This window comes from Saccostrea cucullata, unplaced genomic scaffold (genome assembly GCF_032062105.1).
Source record: "Saccostrea cucullata isolate Sc308-1 unplaced genomic scaffold, CSIRO_AGI_Scuc_v1 ctg6092, whole genome shotgun sequence".
Lineage (NCBI taxonomy): Eukaryota > Metazoa > Mollusca > Bivalvia > Ostreida > Ostreidae > Saccostrea > Saccostrea cuccullata.
The window spans coordinates 880-24,262 of NW_026920958.1; the positions used below are offsets into that span (position 1 = coordinate 880).

The following is a 23,383-nucleotide window of genomic DNA, read 5'->3' on the forward strand; positions in this document are numbered from 1 at the left end:
AATCCATTTTGTACATATTGATTATATGTGTAAGACGAAATATTTAGGTCAGACGCCTTTTATGATATTTGAGAGCGGTGTTGACGGTTTTTAAATTTAAAGTGAATAATCGAATGCACACTGTACTGGATGAATAGGGTTTTTTTTACCTCTGTTAAAGCGAAAAGATCGTCTTTATATCTGCAATTTGTGCTGAGTAAATAAAGGCTGATTTCAGATCTGATAACAAATACAAGTGATTTGTTTAAAAGTTAACATGAAATAAGCTTATACTTTAACATATTTTCATTACAAGTATATTTGCTCCCGCAGTTGCTATTTAATTGATTGCTCAAAATTCTTGTACATATGTACATGTAAGCATGATTACTTCTTTATTTCTTCATGAATACAAAAGTGAATGAACGAAAAAGTGAGCTAGCTCACATACCCCACGCTCCCCCAAAACTTGACGGTGAAGCACATAATGAAAGGCACAGTGCACTTTAAATACATAGTATAGATCAAAAAGGGCAATAATTGCAAAAAAATCTTCACATCAAAATGTCTTACATATGAGGACATTTAAATGTGGAATGAAGATTCTAGATAAATAATGGAATCAAAATTTCTTGGCATTATACAAATCCAAACATTAATATGAAGTTGTTGGGGGGGGGGGAGAAATTTTCTTGAATAATAGGCAAAACTCTTTGGGATAAAATAAACTATGTACAACAGTTTAAGAGGAGTGGTGCTGACAAACTGTTCATCTCTATATTCTAAATATGGCAAAAAAGTCTAAGTTGGAAAGTGTGGAAATTCCCGGAAAAATAATGGAATCAGAATTTCCTGGTAATATGCACATCTACATATTGTGTCCTAAATATCTACAAAGTTTGACGAAATTCTGTGCAGCGGTTTATGAGGAGTTGCGCTGATAAACTGTTCATCTCTATATTCAAGGTATGGTCAAATGCCTAAGTTAAAAAGTGAGGAAATTCCCGGAAAAATAATGAAATCAGAATTTCCTGGTAATATGCACATCTACACATTGTGTCCTAAATACCTGCAAAGTTTGACGAAATTCTGTGCAGCGGTTTATGAGGAGTTGCGCTGACAAACTGTTCAACTCTATATTCAAGGTATGGTCAAATGCCTAAGTTAAAAAGTGAGGAAATTCCCGGAAAAAATAATGGAATCGGAATTTCCTGGTAATATGCACATCTACACATTGTGTCCTAAATACCTGCAAAGTTTGACGAAATTCTGTGCAGCGGTTTATGAGGAGTTGCGCTGACAAACTGTTCATCTCTATATTCAAGGTATGGCCAAATGCCTAAGTTAAAAAGTGCGGAAATTCCCGGAAAAAATAATGGAATCGGAATTTCCTGGTAATATGCACATCTACACATTGTGTCCTAAATACCTGCAAAGTTTGACGAAATTCTGTGCAGCGGTTTATGAGGAGTTGCGCTGACAAAAAAAGAGGACTGACTGACGGACTGACTGACTGACTGACTGACTGACTGACGGACGGGTCAAAAACATTATACCTCCCGCAACTAGTTGCGTGGGGTATAATAAGAAGAGTATAAAATCATGATCTTCGATCATATAAATTGAAAATTTAAAGTTTCTGACGTTGTTTCTTACCAAAGTTTTAGATAAAAAATATATTTGGTTAAACCGCGTATTACATAAAGATATTTAAATGGCCATATGCATTGATTCTTCTCATACACTTTATTCAATGAAAAGGATGAGTGGGGCGAGTTGTCCAAAATTGGGGGGCGAGTTGTCTTAAGAAGTGTTGGGGCGAGTTGTCCTGATTCCAAAATCACATATTTTCGAGGGGCAATTTTTTATGGTTTAAGGGAAAAAAATATGGATTCGTGTTGATTTAATTTCGTGGTTGATAAATGATTGAGTACTAAGACTTGTGAAAAATACATTGCATGGAGGACATAAATTCATGGGTGTCTTCCTTCCAAGAAAACCACGAAAATTAACCACAGTAATTCTCCCCTGCATTACATTTGTATTATTTCTTTATTTGCATAGTTAAGTACTGAAAGATATAGGGTTGTCTAGAAACAAGACAATAGGGTCATGAAGAACCCACGGGCCATTGTAGTCGATCCTACAAGAGGGTGAGTGCTGTCTAATCATATCTCTAAATGTTTTGGAATTTTTGCAAGAAAGGGGTATATAAGTAAGTTATTTTTTTTATGATGGAAGATTTTTTTGGTTTAAAATTGTAATGATTTCATGTCACCTTATAGCTGAAATAATTTCTGCTTGTTTTATCTTTTGCAAATTATATGTGATCACAAAAAGCAAAAAGTAGATCACCGCCAAAAAATGGATATACGGGTAAAAAAAAGTGTTACGCACAGAATTAAGATAAATGATTTCAGGCTTAATCAAATATACCGTCGTCCTGTTGAGGAAAAAAGTTCCCCCGATTTCATCACACACCGACTTCAGGATAAAGGATGTATCATGTAGCAAACAGCGCCACGCTGGACCAAACAGAAAACAAGTAAACAATGGGGGATTCTTGTGTTTCGTGAAAGAAACCTGCTTAAAAACTTGAATGATCGTCAATAATTGATATGCACCTTCTGTTTACCAGCTTTCAATTTCTGTATTCTTTCGTCGTCTGCCATTTCTAACGACCTGTGTCTGTTTTCTAAGTTGTAGACGAAGTTTTAGCGGCCATTGATACTTTTTCCGGTAGGTGTCGCACTTAACAATTGTAATAGTTGAACGATATTGGTTATTATCCGGATGGTATAAGGTAATGCTGCATACTAATCTCCTTATTTTGATTTAGACAGTCTAAATCATTTTCCCAAAAAATGTCTGTAGAGAGAGAGAGAGAGAGAGAGAGAGAGAGAGAGAGAGAGAGAGAGAGAGAGAGAGAGAGAGAGAGAGAGAGAGAGAGAGAGAGAGAGAGAGAGAGAGACAGAGAGAGAGAGAGAGACAGAGAGAGAGAGAGAGAGAGAGAGAGAGAGAGAGAGAGAGAGAGAGAGAGATCTTAAAGGAAAGAGAGAATCGCAATATCATCCAGCAATTTTTTTTCTAGTTTTTATTTTTATCATTTATTTTGTTTGTAAATGTTTTATATATATATATTGTTTTTAAAGATATTAAATTTTTTATTTTAATCATATTTTTGGGTGACTTGACCTGAAAGTTTATTATTTAATTCAAAATACAATAAAGTTGTCATTATATTTTTTTGCTAACATTTGTTATTCTTGAACGTTTATGCATAAAATTATCACACAAGCCAATCCATTGATCATCTTCATGAATTTGAAAAATCTGACAGTTATTCCTTATATTTACATGCTCTAATTCCGCCAATCCACGGGCTCCAAGCCTGCTTCTCTCTAGGTATTGTCCCGCCTTGCACGTGTTTTTTTGGAACCGCGCCAAAACATTCATGAAGAAATCAATTACATTTACATTTGGTAATTTTATCTCGGACAAAGACATTGGTAATGTAAATATATTTGGATCAATTTTATGATCTTTTTTGTTAAACGCAGTTAAAAAAATAATTTTGTTTTGTTTTATTACAAATTGTTTATTACATTTTGGGTTGTCTTCAATGCAAAATGTAACAACGAAAAAGGATGTTATGACATTTTGCGTTTATCTCGACGCAAAATGTAATAACGCAAAATGTAATAATCTGAACATCGTGTTTTTACAATTTGTCTTTTTACCGTTTGCGTTTATCTCGACGCAAAATGTAATAATCCAGGTTTATTACATTTCGCGATCTTATTAAATTTCGCGTTGTAACAGAGCTCTACTGACATTAAGTGTATTCGAACCAATTTTTCGATTTCTTTATTTTTCAAATCAGTTATCTACACAAGGTTTTTCTTCTTGTTCGTGTATTCTGATATGTATTATATGTTATAATGTAACCATTTAATCTCTTTGAGCAAAAAAAATATCATTATATATTATATGCACATGTAATTTTATTAAAAAATGATCGAGCGTCTAAGATTCGAAAATGGAAAGAGGAAGGGGGTAATGATAGTAAACCCAAGCCTACGAGGAATTCAAATGTTGGTATGGTTATCCATGAACGTGTGGAATGACTGACTCTCTCTCTCTCTCTCTCTCTCTCTCTCTCTCTCTCTCTCTCTCTCTCTCTCTCTCTCTCTCTCTCGTACATATACTACATGTAACGATGTTGACTCTGATTTCAATTTCCCTACTCTTTTATTGATTTATTGTTGCATGACGGAAACATCACGTCGATACCTTGGCGCCTGAAAATTGTAGCACTTGACACACACAGGCCTGGAATTTTGCAAATTGTCAATATAATGAATAACTTGAGAGAGAGAGAGAGAGAGAGAGAGAGAGAGAGAGAGAGAGAGAGAGAGAGAGAGAGAGAGAGAGAAAGAGAGAGAGAGAGAGAGATTATTCATCGCCCCGCAGTTCATTTAAAAAAGTATATCCTGTATCTTACAGGGGGTAAATTTAGACTTATGGTGTACATATACATAAATAGAAAATAAGAACCAAAACAAACATCACAGAATTCTAAAGAGTTTTTATTTATCGTTGTGTTATGAAATAACACCCTGAATAACTGGCTAGCCGAATCAGAGTCCTTATTTCAGAATAAACAATCGGACAGCAGGAGGGAGAATGACGTCATTTATTTTCAAATTGTTAATAAAATGCGACTCGCACACCGTATAAATCATTAAATGCAGTGATGCTTAGTTAAACAAATCTTTAATGTCCTAATTTAGTATAATTATTTTTCTCTGTTTTTAAAGAAAAAAAAAATAAAGGAAGAAAAATATGAACTTAATATTGGAACAAGTTGACCGCGTGTTTTCGGTCCCCGATTCGCCTAGATTTCTTTCCGGTCTGATGGTTTTGTGGGGGATTTCTTATTTAATCTTGCTTCAGTTCACCACGGCCCCCTACGGCCGGTGTAACTTTGAATATTGACCCGAGTTGAAAATTGACCCGGGGGTCATTTTTCAACGTTGAATATTGAACCGAGGTCATTTTTCAACATTGAATATTGAGACTAAAAGTCGTTGACCCGGGGTCATTTTTCAACAGCTTGATAATTTTTTTTCTTACACCTGATGACATCAACAAGTTGAAAATTGACCCTGTTGATTATTGACCCCACCTCAAAGTTTGAACATTTTTTTAGCTGGGAAGTTGTTTTACGGGATTTATAAGTATCACTTTATTTATATTTCGGTTTCAATTTTTTCCCTTTTCAAAAATAATAGATATAAACATACAGTATCACCCCATGTATATATGTACATTTTGATCAGTGCACGGTTTCAGTTATCTTTGCAGGGGCGTAGCAACAGGGGGGCTGCCCCCCCCCCCCCTCACTTTTTTTTCTCGTTCATACGATTTATCAAAATAGTTTGTACGTTTTTTTATAAATCGTTTGAACAATTTAGGAAACCGTTTTTACGATTTAAGAAAACGTTTGTACGATTTAAAAAAATAGTTTGTACGATTTAATGAATTGTACAAACGATTTGATAAATTGTACAAACGATTTAGCAAACATATTGTACAAACGATTTAATAACTTGTGCAAACAATTTACTAAATTGTACAAACAATCTTTAAATCGTACAAACGACTTATTTAATCGTACAAACGACTTGTTAAATCGTACAAGAAGGATATGGAAATAACGAACAGTATTCTATCTCAACGTCCATTAAACAAATATACAAAATGAGTGCAGAGCAAACACGGACCTCCGAAACATCAGAGGTGGGATCAGGTGCCATGGAGGAGTGAGCATCCCCTGCCGACCGGTCACACCCGCCGTGTGCTCGTTGTCATAATCAGGAAATAACGGAAAAAATCCGTGGTCAATTCAGTGTATAAATAATGGACTAACAATTGGTATGAAAAACGTCAGTCAACATTTCATTCAATGATAAATTGTATTTGCCGACAAGGTCATTTTATCGTCCGTAGAATTTACGAAATGATGACTTTAAACGAGACTGCTGATCGATATTATTGTGTCATCAATTTGTTTGTCAGTAACTTACCTCATTTTAGAAATTTTTATACGTAGAGCATGCTCTTGCGTATCGAATCAACTGAGATATAAATACTCCGTATACAGGTGATGAAGGTATATTGCTGCATAAGTAAGGGAAGTTGACGATAGAAAAGTTAAAGTCATCACGTTTATCATATAGCTTGGTTGTTAGATTACCATTAGTGTCTTCTTCAAGTACAATATCCAAGTATGGAGCAGAAGTGTCGGACTCTGTGGTATATTTTATCTCAAGCTCACCAGGATATAGCGTGTCGACGTAGGAATGGAAATTATCATTATTAATTGACAATACGTCTTCGATATATCTAAATGTCGAGTTGAAGGCCACAGGAAGTGTTTTTCTTCTTTTCACGCAAAAGAATTTGCATAAATTCTGCTTCATATGAATATAAAAATAAGTCTGCTAATAACGGAGCGCAATTTGTACCCATGGGAATTCCAATAGATTGTTGGAATACCTGGTCTCCAAAAACCACATAGATATTGTCAATCAGAAACTCAAGCATCTTCTTGATGTCAACTTCAGAGTACTTATGTGTGCAATCAGAATCTGTTTTAACGAAATAATTTTTCAAATGACCAATGACGAGGTAAGTAAACTTACGAGTTCCATTTTTGTTGAAGAAGCAGCTGTCAATGATATCAAAAAGCCTGGATTTTAATTTGTCGTGCGGAATTGTTGTGTATAAAGTTGAAAAGTCGTACGTTTTATGCTGTTGATTTTTGTAAAGTCTTGTTATTTCAAATTGTCCAAAAGTTCTTTACAATTTTTAAGTATCCACATCTGATTTACACCACTTCTTGAATATATAGTTGTACAGTACTCTTGAAGTTTTTCCTTCACTACTGTCAATATTTTAGTGAGAAGTAACGAACGATTTATTAAATCGACAAACGATTTATTAAATTGTACAACGATTTATTAAATTGTACTAACGATTTATTAAATTGTACAAACAATTTGTTAAATCGTACAAACGTTTTTTTTTTTAAATCGTTCAAACGATTTTTTTTAAAATTCTACATTGTTAAAATGGCACGAATACGCCGTCGTACGTTTCCTATTCGAAGTCATTAATATTTAAAACAATCGGTTGCTAGTCGCAAATTTTTCATTCCTATTCGATAATTTAAACTTTTTTAATCGATGATTATTTGGTTTATATGCAATAAAGTTGTTGTTCGAAAACATACTACCATCTTTTCTATTCGAAAAAAAATACAATTCCTATTCGATAAAATATTCCTATTCTCATCTTATTACATAATTTTATCTCTATGATCTCCTATGCGATGTTTTTTAAAATTCTTTTTCAATAATTGCCATGATTGCATTCTGGGAAATATGACAATTTAAACTACATGTAGAATTGGTTGTAAACTCAATTAAATAGGAATGTAAAGTTTAACATTACATATGTATTATCGATTATAAATCATTTTATCACATACATTGACAAGACAAAATTTGAAAATAATGGGAATAAGGCAGAAGTTTTCTCTCTTCAAAATTTAGAGACTAGAGATCAGCAGAAATTAAGCTGTTGCTATTTAAGGTAGGACCAAATAGATAGGTCAATTTTTTCCTCGAATTAAATTTTTCTGAAACTCTGATATTTTGTTCTTGGATACAGAATCTCTCTTTATATATGATATGAAAGAAATTCAACCGCACACTTTTTGCTCACATAGTCTGAAATATGGCCTACCTGACCATATCAGACACCTGTAAGAAGTTTGTGAAATAAAACATTCGACATAGGATTCAGCCTTATTTTAGAATTTTCTATTGATCTATTGCAAATTTGTGTAATACATGTACTTTTAATAAAGATAACCTTTTTGTTACTTTAAATCAGTAAATCACATTGATACTGGAAAATTTAGGTAAATTATTGAGTAAAAAAGAACATACATTGTGTCAAAAACTGAAAATTTACATGTAAATATCCGATAGTTTAAGTTTTCTTAGGAGAAAATTTATAATATATTTTTTACAAAAAATTAAGAGAATGATTTAAATGTGTTTTAGAATAAAATGTGTAAAAATAAAGAAAATTGAACCGGTGGTTTCAGATATTTTGGTGATTTAAAAAAAATTCAATGGCAAAAAAGTAAAGGATTCGGTAGATGACGTCACAATATTTGACCTTTGACCTCTTGATATGACCTTGACCTTTGTAGTAGATAAAGAATATAGACTCCATCTATATGTGTCCAAATATTAGCCCTGTACTCTTTATGGAACAAAAGTTGCACTGCATTTTATAACAGACTTTTACATACTTGTTTATTGCACCTAGATAGCATAAACACATTCCAAAATGTAAGCTCCAAAATAACCAATATATTGGATTCTCTGATTTTTTCACAAAATATCACTGCTTGAAAAAACACCTTTACAAAACTTTACTTGCAAAGTAAATTTCATTAAAGGTGCTCCAAAAAGCAAGGTCATCTTTGTATTAACTTTACAAAAAGTAAAGGTGAAAAGATAACCTTTACTTACAGGAAAAGATAATTAAATATAACCTTTCACCTTTAATTCCATATTAAAGTTCATTAAATATACATATTTTATAAAAGTCTTATTTAAATGCTGACTATTGTTTAATACACTTATACTTTGGATTTTCACAGTTTAAAGAATGTAATCTAGTCAGTACCCAGAATTTTAAAACAAATGTCAAAGATATTTTTTTTATTATCTTGTATCCATTTCCAGTTGAAATTAGTATTAGAAATGGTCATCTACAGAATCAAACACTCAACTCATCATTATTTGACAGACTACACCTCAAATAATACAACTATGTTGTAAGCCAGGTTAGCTTAGTTGGAGCAGCTGGCGTTTATTTTGATACATATCTATAAAAATCTATACATTACATTGAATGTGAAACAATAAAGCACTGGAATGCATTTGTAAAATATTTTACCTCTAATAAATTATACCCCTATCACAGACATTAAAAACCGCCCAGGCAAAAACCATAGATGGTTAACTATGGAAAACCTGTGTCCGTCGCTATGTAAATAATGTCTCAAGGGAGAATGCCGGACGTGCATTCAGTGCAATTGGTAAAAAATGCACGAACACCCTATAATATTTCCATGTATGAAAAAATCCAAATTAAAATACCGGGTACATTTCAACAGTTTTGTTATTTCCATTACAAGTACATTTATACAAATATGATATATATATTATATATAAAGAAAAAAAATGTGTGTGTATTGAAGAGCACTGGCTTAGAATGATTTGAACACTTTACTAAGTACTAATTTCTCATTGGCCTTCCTTTGGCCACGCCTACATATACAACCAAAACCATTAATATACGTTCCTCTCATACAATGTGTTCCCGCTCTACTATGAAACACGGGAAAAAAATATTATCTGCACCAGGATTGCCTACAACTCTCTGGATTGGATGGCATACATTTTTCATATGTACACTGATATTAAAGATATATTAATTATTAATATAACAATGGGAAAAATTGGCATATTGATAATTGTCATTTTCCAAAGAAAAATTATCTAAAATATTCTGTATTTTGGCTTCTCATCATATGATGAGTCATATATACAGCACAAACAATATCCGTTATAACCTTGAACATAAACATTATATTGAACTATCTTTGACTTTTGTTTTCCTTTACACATTCAGATACATGTGAGACAAAATAAAAAAAAAAGATACAGATGATAAGTATAAATTTCACATTTCTGCTTATGAAATGGAGGTCCCATTTCACTTTAAAATATAATACCGGTACAATATTATTTATTCTTTATGGTGCATGTACATATATGAAATAAACTTTGCAGTTTAAATTGAATTAAAAATGTGAAAAAATTACATAAAAGGTAATTTAATTTGCGCTTACATACAGGCTAATAACATCTTCAACTTGTAATGCAAAATGATGCATTTTACATATTCACAAACACAAAAAATGGTGAAAAATCTATTAGAATATATGTGAGGATGCAGTTTGCAAAATGCATGAGATCATGTATGAATCCAGCTTCACCCAGTGAGCCTGTCTGTGCTTGACTTAGTTTAGATAATGTTTTTATGTCTGTAGTATATGTTAGTGTGTTTGCATATGTGTCCAGCTTCACAAATTTTCATGTATGTGCTCGACTTCACACGCCTTGGAAAATATGTAATAGGTTGTGGCAGATGCATGTGTATTTGTGTATGTGTCCAGCTTCACACATTTTCATGTATGTGCTCGACTTCACACACCTTGGAAAATATGTAATAGGTTGTGGCAGATGCATGTGTATTTGCGTATGTGTCCAGCTTCACACATTTTCATGTATGTGCTCGACTTCACACGCCTTGGAAAATATGTAATAGGTTATGGTAAATGCATGTTTGCATGTATCCAGATATGTGTGCTCGATTTACATGTCATCAATGTAAAATATGTAAACATGGTGGTGTAAAACATTCACAAGTGTATGATGCACACAGAGAAAAAAAGTTTTGTGTGTTTTGTACTGCAAGAGTGACCATATAAATAAACTACAATTATGTCCTGTAGAGAAATTGACAATCATAATAAGTAACATATTCATTTTACATAACTGTACTGAAAATTACACATCCAGTTTAAATTACTGTACTGAAAATTAAATTTGTGCAAAACTCTCTTGCTAAATAACATTCAAAATCATGAATGCTTGCATGTTCATCTATAAATCTCCAAGATATTTCCTAGTTAGTTTGTAGCGCCACACCGAGCGGTCTTACAACACATTTCATAATTTCAGTTTGCATGAATAAATTAATTTATCCTTGTTCCTCATATCTTGAAAATAGATGCCGAAATTCTAGTCTACAGTTTATTTACACAGCACATCATAAATAGAAACATTCAGGAAAAATAATTCACAAAAAATAAATTCAAGTAAAACAATCACATGTACATATAAATCCAAGAATTATTATGTAATAGTCCAAGTAAGTGAGTAACTTTATCTATCTCTAACAGTTCTATCTACTAAGTCTTCTATATTTCCATCTTCCTATCTTATTCTAAAATTCTGTCGCACTATATATATACTCAAGATCCGTTCCTGATGATCAGGAGTACATTACAAGATCCTTAAGATCAGGAGTCAATACACAGGTCATTACAATCAGCAGGGGGTTAGATAAGAGGGGGCGATTAATATACAGATAAGATTTATAGCATAAGTGTAGATGATAATGTGTGAACAATTAAGTAATGAAGAGTGATTTACAGATAAGATATTTTAAATCATTACAAGTTAACATATTCTTGATCATATCATTGTTAAGAGTATATATTCTTGATCATGACATCTGTATTGGATTCCCCTCTCTGGCATCTTTTCTTGTTCACCAATTAGTTCAACAGTCATCTAGGCACTCAGGTGTTGTAAGTCCTAATAATAATCATTTTCAAAATTATAAAGAAAAACAATACAATTTTTAAAGAGGTTTTCATTACTTCTATTGAAATTAAAGCACAAGCTTTTGAAGACATACTTAAGTAACTTAAAACATGTATAACTAAACATAATGGAAATTAAGACATTGCGACTCAATGTCAAACATATCATAGTGATACATCTGTAATATCCATGAAACTTACTGAGATACTTAAAATGTTTGTGGCGTGCTTTCACTAAGCTATGCAATATATAAACATTTCTTGATTACATGTTGAAGTCCAAGGCTTAAAAAAAATAAGTTTGTTTCCTGTAACATTCCCAAAACATTAAGGGTCGGCAGGTCGGATTTTTTTTCCCCTTATGAATGGTGAAACATCCCCAGACTGAAAATACCAGGTGTCATATTTACAGTGGACACCCGACATGGCATCCAAAATGGCTGCCTAGCGACAGAAAACAAACTTCAGAAAGTTGTAGGGGGAAACTGTTGTTACAATAATGATTACTCTTTATATTTAAGGTAAATGTAAACTAGGTTGACATATTTTATGTCTCAAATTAAACTACAAGCTATTGTTTTAATTTAATAAATGGAATCAGCTGATTGATCAAACAAAGTTTTGCCATTTGTCAGTGAAAAAAATCCACCCAGGGATAATTTGAATGGGTCGGTCGGGTTACAGGAAACAAACTTAATTTTTTTAGGCCCAATCCTCACCTGACTTGCAAATTCATATGGATTGGTTCTATGCTGATAATCCCTTTCAACAATCTTCATCACAACATCTGAAAGTCACCCTTCTTCAAAATTAAATCTGCCGCTCACCTCAAATGTATCTAGACTCCCTGTACAAATGCATGGAAAATAAAATTTTGAATAAAAAATCATGTAGTGAGTATCCAGCAATGGTGAAAAAAATTATCTCTAGAATTTTACATTTATATTGAATGAAAAATGCATTGTTCCCTCTACTTTAAAAAACTCAAAAGACATTACCTAAAATGGAAAAGGTACAACTGTGACTGGTGTCTCAGGCACAACCAATAAACACACGACCTTTCCATCCTTAGCAGCATGCATTAGCTCCACATTACTTTTTTCTACAAAAAAATATACAATGAAAATTTTAAAAAATGAGAGCGAAGAGTGTTACATGTACTTGGGGGAACAGAGGAAGGAATTTTGAAGTCAGATAAACTATATTTCTGCCAGTGTTGGGACGGATAAATTTCCATAATAAAATGAAACGAATTATTCGCAACAAATAAGACATATGTTTTACCTTGCAGACACCATTGCACATAATCATTATCTATAAACATTTCTTGATTACACGTTGAAGTCCAATCCTCACCTGACTTGCACATTCATATGGATTGGTTGTATGCTGATAATCCCTTTCAACAATCTTCATCACAACATCTGAAAGTCACCCTTCTTCAAAATTAAATCTGCCGCTCACCTCAAATGTATATAGACTCCCTGTACAAATGCATGGAAAATAAAATTTTGAATAAAAAATGAATTACCTCTTCACCATACCCGGCCTCTTTAAAAAATGTGAGAAAATAATTTTAATACTTTTTTTTAGAAAAAAAATCATGTAGCAAGTATCCAGCAATGGTGAAAAAAAAAATTATCTCTTGAATTTTATATTTATATTGAATGAAAAATGAATTGTTCCCTCTACTTAAAAAACTCAAAAGACATTACCTAAAATGGAAATAAGGTACAACTGTGACTGGTGTCTCAGGCACAACCAATAAACACAAGACCTTTCCATCCTTAGCAGCATGCATTAGCTCCACATTCCTTTTTTCTACAAAAAATATACAATGAAATTTTTTAAAAAATGAGAGCGAAGAGTGTTACATGTACTTGGGGGAACAGAGGAAGGAATTTTGAAGTCAGTGTTGGGACGGATAAATTTCCATAATAAAAAGATACGAATTATTCGCGACAAATAAGACACATGTATTACCTTGCAGTCACCGTCGCACATAATGTATACATACAACTGACAACATCCCAAATCCCTTTCTTTGTTGTTTACTTGGCGGAATTTTCTTTGCCTTCTAGACTGGTTCCCTGTTCTGGTTCCCATACATTGCCGTGAATAAGTCCTACGTTTATTGGTTTTGTTTACAAGCTTCAATATCTATAAAATCTCCCGCACATTTACAGTCTGTATTGTAAACTACTAAAACATACTTTACACACAATTTTCAGCTCAGTATTATGTTATCCTCTTCATTCAAATAATATGTAAACTCTTCTCGAATGTTAAATGAACGATCTACTCTGATAAGTAACCCAAATATGGCACTGTGTATTCGGTTGAATAGCCAATCATTTCAAATCAAGTGGAGCGGGTCTGCATCGCTATTTTGACGAAGTTTGCAACCTGTGGTAATTTTTTGAAACCTCATCTAGATAATTTAAGGAGATTCTTGTCTTGACAACTGCTCGAACTCCCGGATTCATGGCTTGGCATGCACTGCAGGTTTGTTTACGATTTCAAACCGTTTTCACTTTCAGCATAGATCAGTACATTGTGCATAAATGTAGTGAAACAAAACTTCGCTGTATATGTTATTTACTGCCAGAATGCTAGATTAGTATTTTGATAATTTGGGGATTAAATGTTTATGGGTTTCAGTTTTTTTTTCTGTAAAGGTGTATGTCTCTGGAATTTTAATTTAAACAAGACAAAGATCTGGAGGGGGACTAAAATGAGTAGTCAACAGTGGTTAAAACCGAGCCGGGCCGGGACTTTGAAACTGAAACCGGGTTTTTGCTAATTACTGAGAATATACACAATCAGTTGTCATAAAACTTAGTTACAGATGTATTTATGCTTAGGTTGAGAGTTTCAACTCCGAAATTGACAAATAAGTTTATTTTATTTATCTGTTTATAACATTTTGTATTTTGATTGTGTCCATTTTGTTAAAATACAGGTTGAGTGAAATCAGTATGCAGATTGTGAAGGGCAAACATCCTTGGGTAAAGAAGAATTTAAATTGTTAAAATGAAGGGACATATCCCCTCGCAAGGGGAGATAATCAAGAAAAGACAAAAATAGGGTTGGGTCACTAAAAAATCTTCTTCTCCAGAACCACTGGGCCAGTAAAGCTGAAACTTATGTGGAAGCATCCTGGTATAATGTAGATTCTAAATTGTTCAAATCATGACCCCCGGGGGAAGGGCGGGGCCACAATGGGGAATCAAAGTTTTATATAGAAATATATAGGAAAAATCTTTGAAAATCTTCTTCTCAAGAACCACTGGGCCAGAAAAGCTGAAACTTATGTGGAAGCATCCTGGTATAATGTAGATTCTAAATTGTTTAAATAATGACCCCCGGGGGAAGGGCGGGGCCACAATGGGGAATCAAAGTTTTATATAGAAATATGTAGGAAAATTCTTTGAAAATCTTTTTCTCAAGAACCATTGGGCCAGAAAAGCTGAAACTTATGTGGAAGCATTCTGGTGTAGTGTAGATTCTGAATTGTTCAAATCATGACCCCTGGGGGAAGGGCGGGGCCACAATGGAGAATCAAAGTTTTATATAGAAATATAAAGGAAAATTCTATGAAAATCTTCTTCTCAAGAACCACTGGGCCAGAAAAGCTGAAACTTATGTGGAAGCATCCTGGTATAATGTAGATTCTAAATTGTTCAAATAACGACCCCGGGGGGAAGGGCGGGGCCACAATGATGAATCAAAGTTTTATATAGAAATATATAGGGAAAATCTTTGATAATCTTCTTTTCAAGAACCACTGGTCCAGAAAAGCTGAAACTTATGTGGAAGCATCCTGGTATAATGTAAATTCTCAATTGTTCAAATAATGACCCCCGGGGGGAGGGCGGGGCCACAATGGGGAATCAAAGTTTTATATAGAAATATGTAGGAAAAATCTTTGAAAATCTTCTTCTCAAGAACCACTGGGCCAGAAAAGCTGAAACTTATGTGGAAGCATCCTGGTATAATGTAGATTCTAAATTGTTCAAATAATGACCCCCGGGGGAAGGGCAGGGCCACAATGGGGAATCAAAATTTTATATAGAAATATGTAGGAAAATTCTTTGAAAATCTTCTTCTCAAGAACCACTGGGCCAGAAGAGATGAAACTTAAGTGGAAACATCCTGGTGTAGTGTAGATTCTGAATTGTTCAAATCATGACCCCTGGGGGAAGGGCGGGGCCACAATGGGGAATCAAAGTTTTATATAGAAATATATAGAGAAAATCTTTGAAAATCTTCTTTTCAAGAACCACTGGGCCAGAAAAGCTGAAACTTATGTGGAAGCATCCTGGTATAATGTAGATTCTAAATTGTTCAAATAATGACCCCCGGGGGAAGGGCGGGACCACAATGGGGAATCAAAGTTTTACATAGAAATGTATAGGGAAATTCTTTGAAAATCTTCTTCTCAATAACCACTGGGCCAGAAAAGCTGAAACTTAAGTGGAAGCATCCTGGTATAATGTACATACCAAATTGTTCAAATAATGACCCCGGGGGGAAGGACGGGGCCACAATGGGGAATCAAATTTTTATATAGAAATTTTATAGTAAAATCTTTGAAAATCTTCTTCTCAAGATCCACTGGGCCAGAAAAGCTGAAACTTGTGTGGAAGCATCCTGGTATAATGTAGATTCTAAATTGTTTAAATAATGACCCCGGGGGAAGGGCGGGGCCATAATGGGGAATCAAAGTTTTATATAGAAATATATAGGGAAAATCTTTGAAAATCTTCTTCTCAAGAACCATTGGGCCAGAAAAGCTGAAACTTATGTGGAAGCATCCTGGTTTAATGTAGATTCTAAATTTTTCAAATAATGACCACCGGGGGAAGGGCGGGGCCACAATGGGGAATCAAAGTTTTATATAGAAATATATAGGAAAAATTTTTCAAAATCTTCTTCTCAAGAACCACTGGGCCAGAAAAGCTGAAACTTATGTGGAAGCATCCTGATGTAGTGTAGATTCTAAATTGTTCAAATAATGACCCCTGGAGGAAGGGCGGGGCCACAATGGGGAATCAAAGTTTTATATAGAAATATGTAGGAAAATTCTTTGAAAATCTTCTTCTCAAGAACCACTGGGCCAGAAAAGCTGAAACTTATGTGGAAGCATCCTGGTATAATGTAGATTCTAAATTGTTCAAATAATGACCCCGGGGGAGAAGGGTGGGGCCACAATGGGGAATCAAAGTTTTATATAGAAATATGTAGGAAAATTCTTTGAAAATCTTCTTCTCAAGAACCACTGGGCCAGAAAAGCTGAAACTTAGGTGGAAGCATCCTGGTATAATGTAGATTCTAAATTGTTCAAATAATGACCCCCGGGGGAAGGGCGGGGCCACAATGGAGAATCAAAGTTTTATATAGAAATGTATAGGGAAATTCTTTGAAAATCTTCTTCTCAATAACCACTGGGCCAGAAAAGCTGAAACTTAGGTGGAAGCATCCTGGTATAATGTACATTCTAAATTGTTCAAATAATGACCCCCAGGGGAAGGGCAGGGCCACAATGGGGAATCAAAGTTTTACATAGAAATATATAGGAAAAATCTTTGAAAATCTTCTTCTCAAGAACCACTGGACCAGAAAAGCTGAAACTTATGTGGAAGCATCCTGAATTTAAATTGTTAAAATGAAGGGACATATCCCCTCGCAAGGGGAGATAATCAAGAAATCCTGGTATAATGTAGATTTTAAATTGTTCAAATCATGACCCCCGGGGGAAGGGCAGGGCCACAATGGGGAATCAAAGTTTTACATAGAAATATATAGGAAAAATCTTTGAAAATCTTCTTCTCAAGAACCACTGGACCAGAAAAGCTGAAACTTATGTGGAAGCATCCAGAATTTTAATTGTTAAAATGAAGGGACATATCCCCTCGCAAGGGGAGATAATCAAGAAAAGACAAAAATAGGGTTGGGTCATTGAAAAATCTTCTTGTCAAGAACCACTGGGCCAGTAAAGCTGAAACTTAAGTGGAAGCATCCTGGTATAATGTAGATTCTAAATTGTTCAAATCATGACCCCCAGGGGAAGGGCGGGGCCACAATGGGGAATCAAAGTTTTATATAGAAATATAAAGGGAAAATCTTTGAAAATCTTCTTCTCAAGAACCACTGGGCCAGAAAAGCTGAAACTTATGTGGAAGCATCCTGGTATAATGTAAATTCTAAATTGTTCAAATAATGACCCCCGGGGAAAGGGCGGGGCCACAATGGGGAATCAAAATTTTATATAGAAATGTATAGGAAAAATCTTTAAAAATCTTCTTCTTGAGAACCACTGGGCCGAAAAAGCTGAAACATATGTGCCCATGGAAGGATCATGGGGTAGTGTAGATTTCAAAATGTCTAAATTATGATCAGTGGGGTAGGGTGGGTATGCATTATGTATAACAAGGGGAAAATCTGATAAAGAACAGAATGGTCAAAGCTTCTCAGGTGAGCGATGTGGCCCGTGGGCCTCTTGTTTCTCAAACATTTCATCCCTGTTGTTCTCTCAACTACCCCCAGGGTTTTAAACAATTTAAAATTTATACTACCTGAGGAATTTCATACATCTTCGCTATATCTAAGATAAGTCTTTCCCATAAATTTATGTAAACTTTGATTCTCCATGGTGGCCCAACCCTACTCCGTGGATCATCTTTTAAACAAACTAAAATATGCGCTTTCTGAGGATGCTTCCATATCAATATGACCAATCATAGCTTTGCTGTTCTTGAGAAGAAGGTTTTTAAAGTTTTTTCATGTATCAAAAAGCAGTCTTTGATTCCTATTAGTAGCCTCGTCCTAACACCAGTGTCATCACTTGAACAGATTTGAATCCTAGGATTTTATCTTATTAATATGATCAATCATTGATCTCTTTGAAAGAAGAAATTTCAAGATTTTTTCTCTATTTGTTCCTTTATAAAACATTAATTTAACACTTATGGTGGCCTCACCCTAACCCTGGGTTCATCATTTGAACAAAATTAAATCGAAACTATGAAAAGAAGGTTTTCCTTAAGTATTACTTGTTTGGCCAATGGCTTTTGAGAAGATTTTTAAAGATACTCCCACATTTTTGCTATTTCTCAATTATCGCATCTTGAAAGAGGACGTGACCATTCTAGTGATCCAACTAATTTGTTTTTTAATTAAGGATTCAGGATAATCACATAAAACATAGAAGATGATAAATGAACTGAAACGAAATGAAGACAAACTATAAAATACAATTAAAATTGTTAAGGTCCTTAAAGGTGCTGAAACACGGATGAAGTTTAATATTTTTCAAATTTTCTGTATAATATCGCAACTTATATGTTGATAGAGCATTTCACACAAAAATATTATAAAAACATATTTCCCGGAATTTTTTTTAATCTACTAATTTCTGGACGCGTTTGATTAACACATCCTTGCATTATCACAAATTCTAACTTGTTCATTAATTGTATTTAAGTTTTGTTTAGGTTACATATTTAAAGATCAAACTGTCTACTGATTGGGTATACAAAAAACAATCTACGCAAATAAAAATCTTAAGCAAACAGTATTGAAACAGTTAAGACAACCCATCCCCAATCCCCACCTCTTCCAAGTACATGTAATTGTATTTTTATCTAAATCCAAGAGGCATAACTGTCAGTAATTGCTTGAAAAAAAAAATGGGGAGAATCCGTCGACAATGCAGTGTATAAATAATGGTCCAGCAATCAGTACTAAAAAAGTGAGTCATTTCATATAATGAGATTATATTTTCTTAATATTTTCTTAAACATAAACACAAAATATAAAAAAAAATATAAAACTGCATAAAATTAGACCTTAGAATTATATTAAAATATACTATATACAGTATCAAACAAAAACAAAATTTGCATGTTTCTCAATAACGTATATCAGATTATTGCATAATTTTAAATTTCAAATTCATTTGTAAATCGTGCTGATATTAACGATGTGTAATTTTAGATTAACTTATAAAAACCATTTTGCTCAACACATATATTTTCAACATTCCTTCGTTCTTTCTTTTTTAACAAAAGGAATGCATTATCCAGAATAACAAACAATAAGCAATGCACGATATAAAAAAAAAGCACTATAAAAGAAATCAAACAAACAAAATTAATACAAAATTAATACATGTACACACATTTTCAAGTTCAAAAAAGAAAAGAAAAAAAAATCAATGATATATCGACAAATGTAAAACATGTATTGAAAAAAAAATGTTTCTGTGACGTGATTTTTTATTTCGTAGAATTTTGCGTACCTTCATCAACGAATTGATAGACAGGGGCTTAAAAGACAAATGCCGTCAAGATCTGTACATATTAAGGAATATTTAATATATACCCCCCCAACATATAATATATAATTAAAAAATATTGGTCCAAACGAATTTTGATTAATCAACAGAATATCCCTGGATGTTGTAAACATAACAGTTTAGGGAGAGGACTACCTAAGTTGTTAGAACTTGTGTCCGATCTCTTTGACATATTGTCAATAAAATATTTTCAAAACAACAGTTCGAACTCATGTGTCGCCTTTATAGGGTTAAGATAATTAAAGCCCTAAATAACACCCAAATAAATAACTATTACCCGTCTTACAGAATAAATAACACCCAAAAAAATATTCATTATCCCTCATTTAAATATTGCAGAAGTACAGTGCAATGTTTTAGCTTTATAATAACATACTGTTCCCTTGCTCTTTCAAGAACAAAAAGCTTTATGTAGTGGCAAGATTCTGCTCTCTTGAAACAAAAGGTTATATTGGACTGAAATTTTCATAACTTACACCTTTAAATAGCAGAAGTACAATAAAATAAAGAAAGCGATATGGCATTAAAAAATAAATAAGCTTCATAAATTACTGCGAATACGTATGCTTTTTATTCAAAATAACTTTTTTGTGTTCTCTTACAAACAAAAAATAATTCTTGCGTATAAAAGTATTATTATTAAATATGAACAACAACAAGAACTTTAGAGAACATTTCTTTAGAGTACAATATCTCTATCTCGCTTTTACATACGTATCCGTCTCAAAGAAATCAGTTGTCACAGAAAAGAGCCAAGTATGCTAGTAAGAAAAATCGGCCTTTCTTTGAAAATTAAAAATAATTATATAAATATGACTTCAGGATGTACACTTCATAAATATATTAACAATTTCCATCTATCTTTTATAGTTAAGTTTTAATGACCCTCTGAAGATTGGGTGTATTTTAATGCATTTTACTGATTTGAGCACTGTGACGTCATTTTTACCATCAATTAAGAACAATTTAATAACAAGTTTAATGTTTCAATATATGTTATAGGAAAAAATTGATATTTAACTGTTTAAATTACATTGTTTGTTTACCTTTAAAATAATATTGCATAAAAAAAATGTTTTAAAGAACAAATGACTCTCAATATCTTTGTATATCTGAATATCATAATTGCAGTCAATTCTATGCATAATTTGCAGTCTATTTTTCTCCTCAAATCAATTCATTTTTTTCAGTAATGTTTAAATCATAGATCATGATTGATAAAAGATCCTTAAAATGTAGTTTTTAAAGGATCTTTAAAAATAAATGAAGAAATATTACTTTCTTAAGCATTTATTTTGACCTTTTTGCACTTAAGTTAAAAATACAATGTTACAACGCAAAAAATTCACCCTTTTGAGGTAAAATAATACAATTTAAAACAGTATTAGGTACTCTTCGTTCAAAAGATAACGATGTACAGCAAAATTTAAAAATAAAGAAATTATATGAGCAGGATATAATGATATCAAATAATCAATTACAATTAAGCAGTTTCTTTTGGTTTATGGTGACTTTGCACATTAAGGTCTTCAATCCCTAATAGGAGCAAATTCAATGAAACTGAAAACATAACAGATATGTAGGCATTGAATACCCGGTACTCAGTTTATTTAGACATACTTCCCATTTATTACTATAAATATGTTTAGTTGGATGTGTCCTAATTCACGACCTTGAATTTTGGTAAGAGTTATCTCCACTTTTTTAATTAATAAAAAAAAATCAATTAAAAAAATTTTAGCTGGTAAAAAAATTGTTTTTAGTTATCATTCTATTTTTAATGTTTCAATGCATCTTTCCACCGCAGGATTTACTGATATTCAAATTATTTGATTTTTTTATTTTGAAAAAACGCTTTTCCCCATAGACTTCAATGCAATCTTTGTTAATTAACTACTGCTTAATTAATGAAATTTTTGAAAATTTCTCGTGGACAATCCCTTTCCACTATAAAATGCTTTAATATAATATCAGAGTATTGTGTACTTGACGGACATTTAAGGGTAGAGAATTTGGTCCCATTAGGGATTGAAATCCTTAACTTGATCTTTGAATGTGCACCACTGACAAAGAATTAATTCAAACATTTTCCTAACTTACCAACAGGAAACTTGCAAAGCTGTACAAAACAAGTGACATAAATTCGCATAAAAATACTATTTTATTTCTATTGGAAAAAATATATTATTATCTTCTAAACTTTGTAAAATATGAGATAACTTTCTTTTGTTGTTTTATTTTAAAGATTGAAAAATGTTAAACTGTTCAAATTGTAGCTGTACATATAAATCATCATTGTAAACATAAAACAAGTTCTGATCCATTAATGTGAGTTCAACTATGAAAACATCAAATACAGAAACAGTTTGCAATGTCTTTGTATTTTTTGGCACTGAAGATTTAAAATTATTACATATTTAGCAAACTATATCGAAACATTATAAACAAAAATATCAGAAAAAAAGGAGATTACATGCCTATAACCGCAGCAGACATCATGCACACTTACACTGTTCAGAGAACTATATATGAAATTATTAACTTTTATACATTTTAATAATGGACACAAGAAAAAGTTCCAATAAACCTGTCAATCTAAATGAATAATACATAATTTGAAATTACACAATCAGTAAGTTAAAGCTTTCTTGTCTTTATTCCTCAGTGGCTTCAGTTTCACTGTCACTTTCATCAACTATCTCTGGAATGTCCGCTGCATCACATACATTGTCTAGCCAGTTCTTGCCTAATTCAAGGTTGATCACATCAGAGTATCTAGCAAAGGACAAGTACCAAGTAACACTGGCAATGTGTGCACAAGTTCCAACTACTTGCGCTCCTGACTTACAACGGCAATACCAAGAGGTCACGACACCATCCTCAAACCTAATCCAGCACAGATAGCATTTGCTTGAGATATGTCTACTTTGGATCTTGGCAGCAAGGAGGCCTGGCTTGAACTGATCAACCCATATCTCAAATCCATCCTGGTTCACATGTTCCTGGGTGTAAAATTTTGCCAATTTAATTTGATACACACCAAGAGTCAATTCCCGAATTTCTTCCTCTGTATACTTTGTAAAGTCGGTAATGGTGGTCTCCTCATCATCAACCTTCCTCCAACTATATCGCTTCTTCTCTAGATTGTCTGACTTTTACCTCTGTCTGCAGCTGATTTGTCTGGGTAGAGAGGTATCGCATCTTTGTTGCAATCTGGAAATCATTCTCTTCATCTCCACTGCTTAGAGGGGGCCTAAAACAATTTTTTCAGAATAATTACAATGTATTTTTAATTGAATTTTTCATAATAGATATTAAAAACTTGTTTAGGCTGTAGCAAACTTTTTAAATTTTACCTATGAAGTGTACATGTATTTGTTGCAGATTGCCTTTATTATTCGCACATAGTCACCAACATATTAGCTGCAGATCTGTAGCTATCTGAAAAAAATATGTATTGATAGATACATATTTTTTCGGATAACTACATATCTGCAGCTACC

General features: G+C 33.1%; 1 long non-coding RNA gene across 2 annotated transcripts; it reads right to left on the reverse strand.

Annotated features, from left to right (window-relative positions):
* Positions 1 to 9,730: 9,730 nt before the first annotated feature.
* LOC134258845 (uncharacterized) lies at positions 9,731 to 14,465 on the reverse strand. Of its 2 annotated transcripts, XR_009990229.1 has the most exons (5): positions 13,505 to 14,465; positions 13,237 to 13,342; positions 12,878 to 13,005; positions 12,241 to 12,368; positions 9,731 to 11,513 (listed from the first exon to the last, which is right to left on the reverse strand). It is a non-coding gene; the product is annotated as an uncharacterized LOC134258845 (long non-coding RNA). The 2 variants fall into 2 exon arrangements; XR_009990230.1 differs by lacking the exons at positions 9,731 to 11,513; positions 12,241 to 12,368 and adding an exon at positions 12,553 to 12,623 and having other exon boundaries at positions 13,505 to 14,445.
* Between the last annotated feature and the right edge of the window lie 8,918 nt (positions 14,466 to 23,383).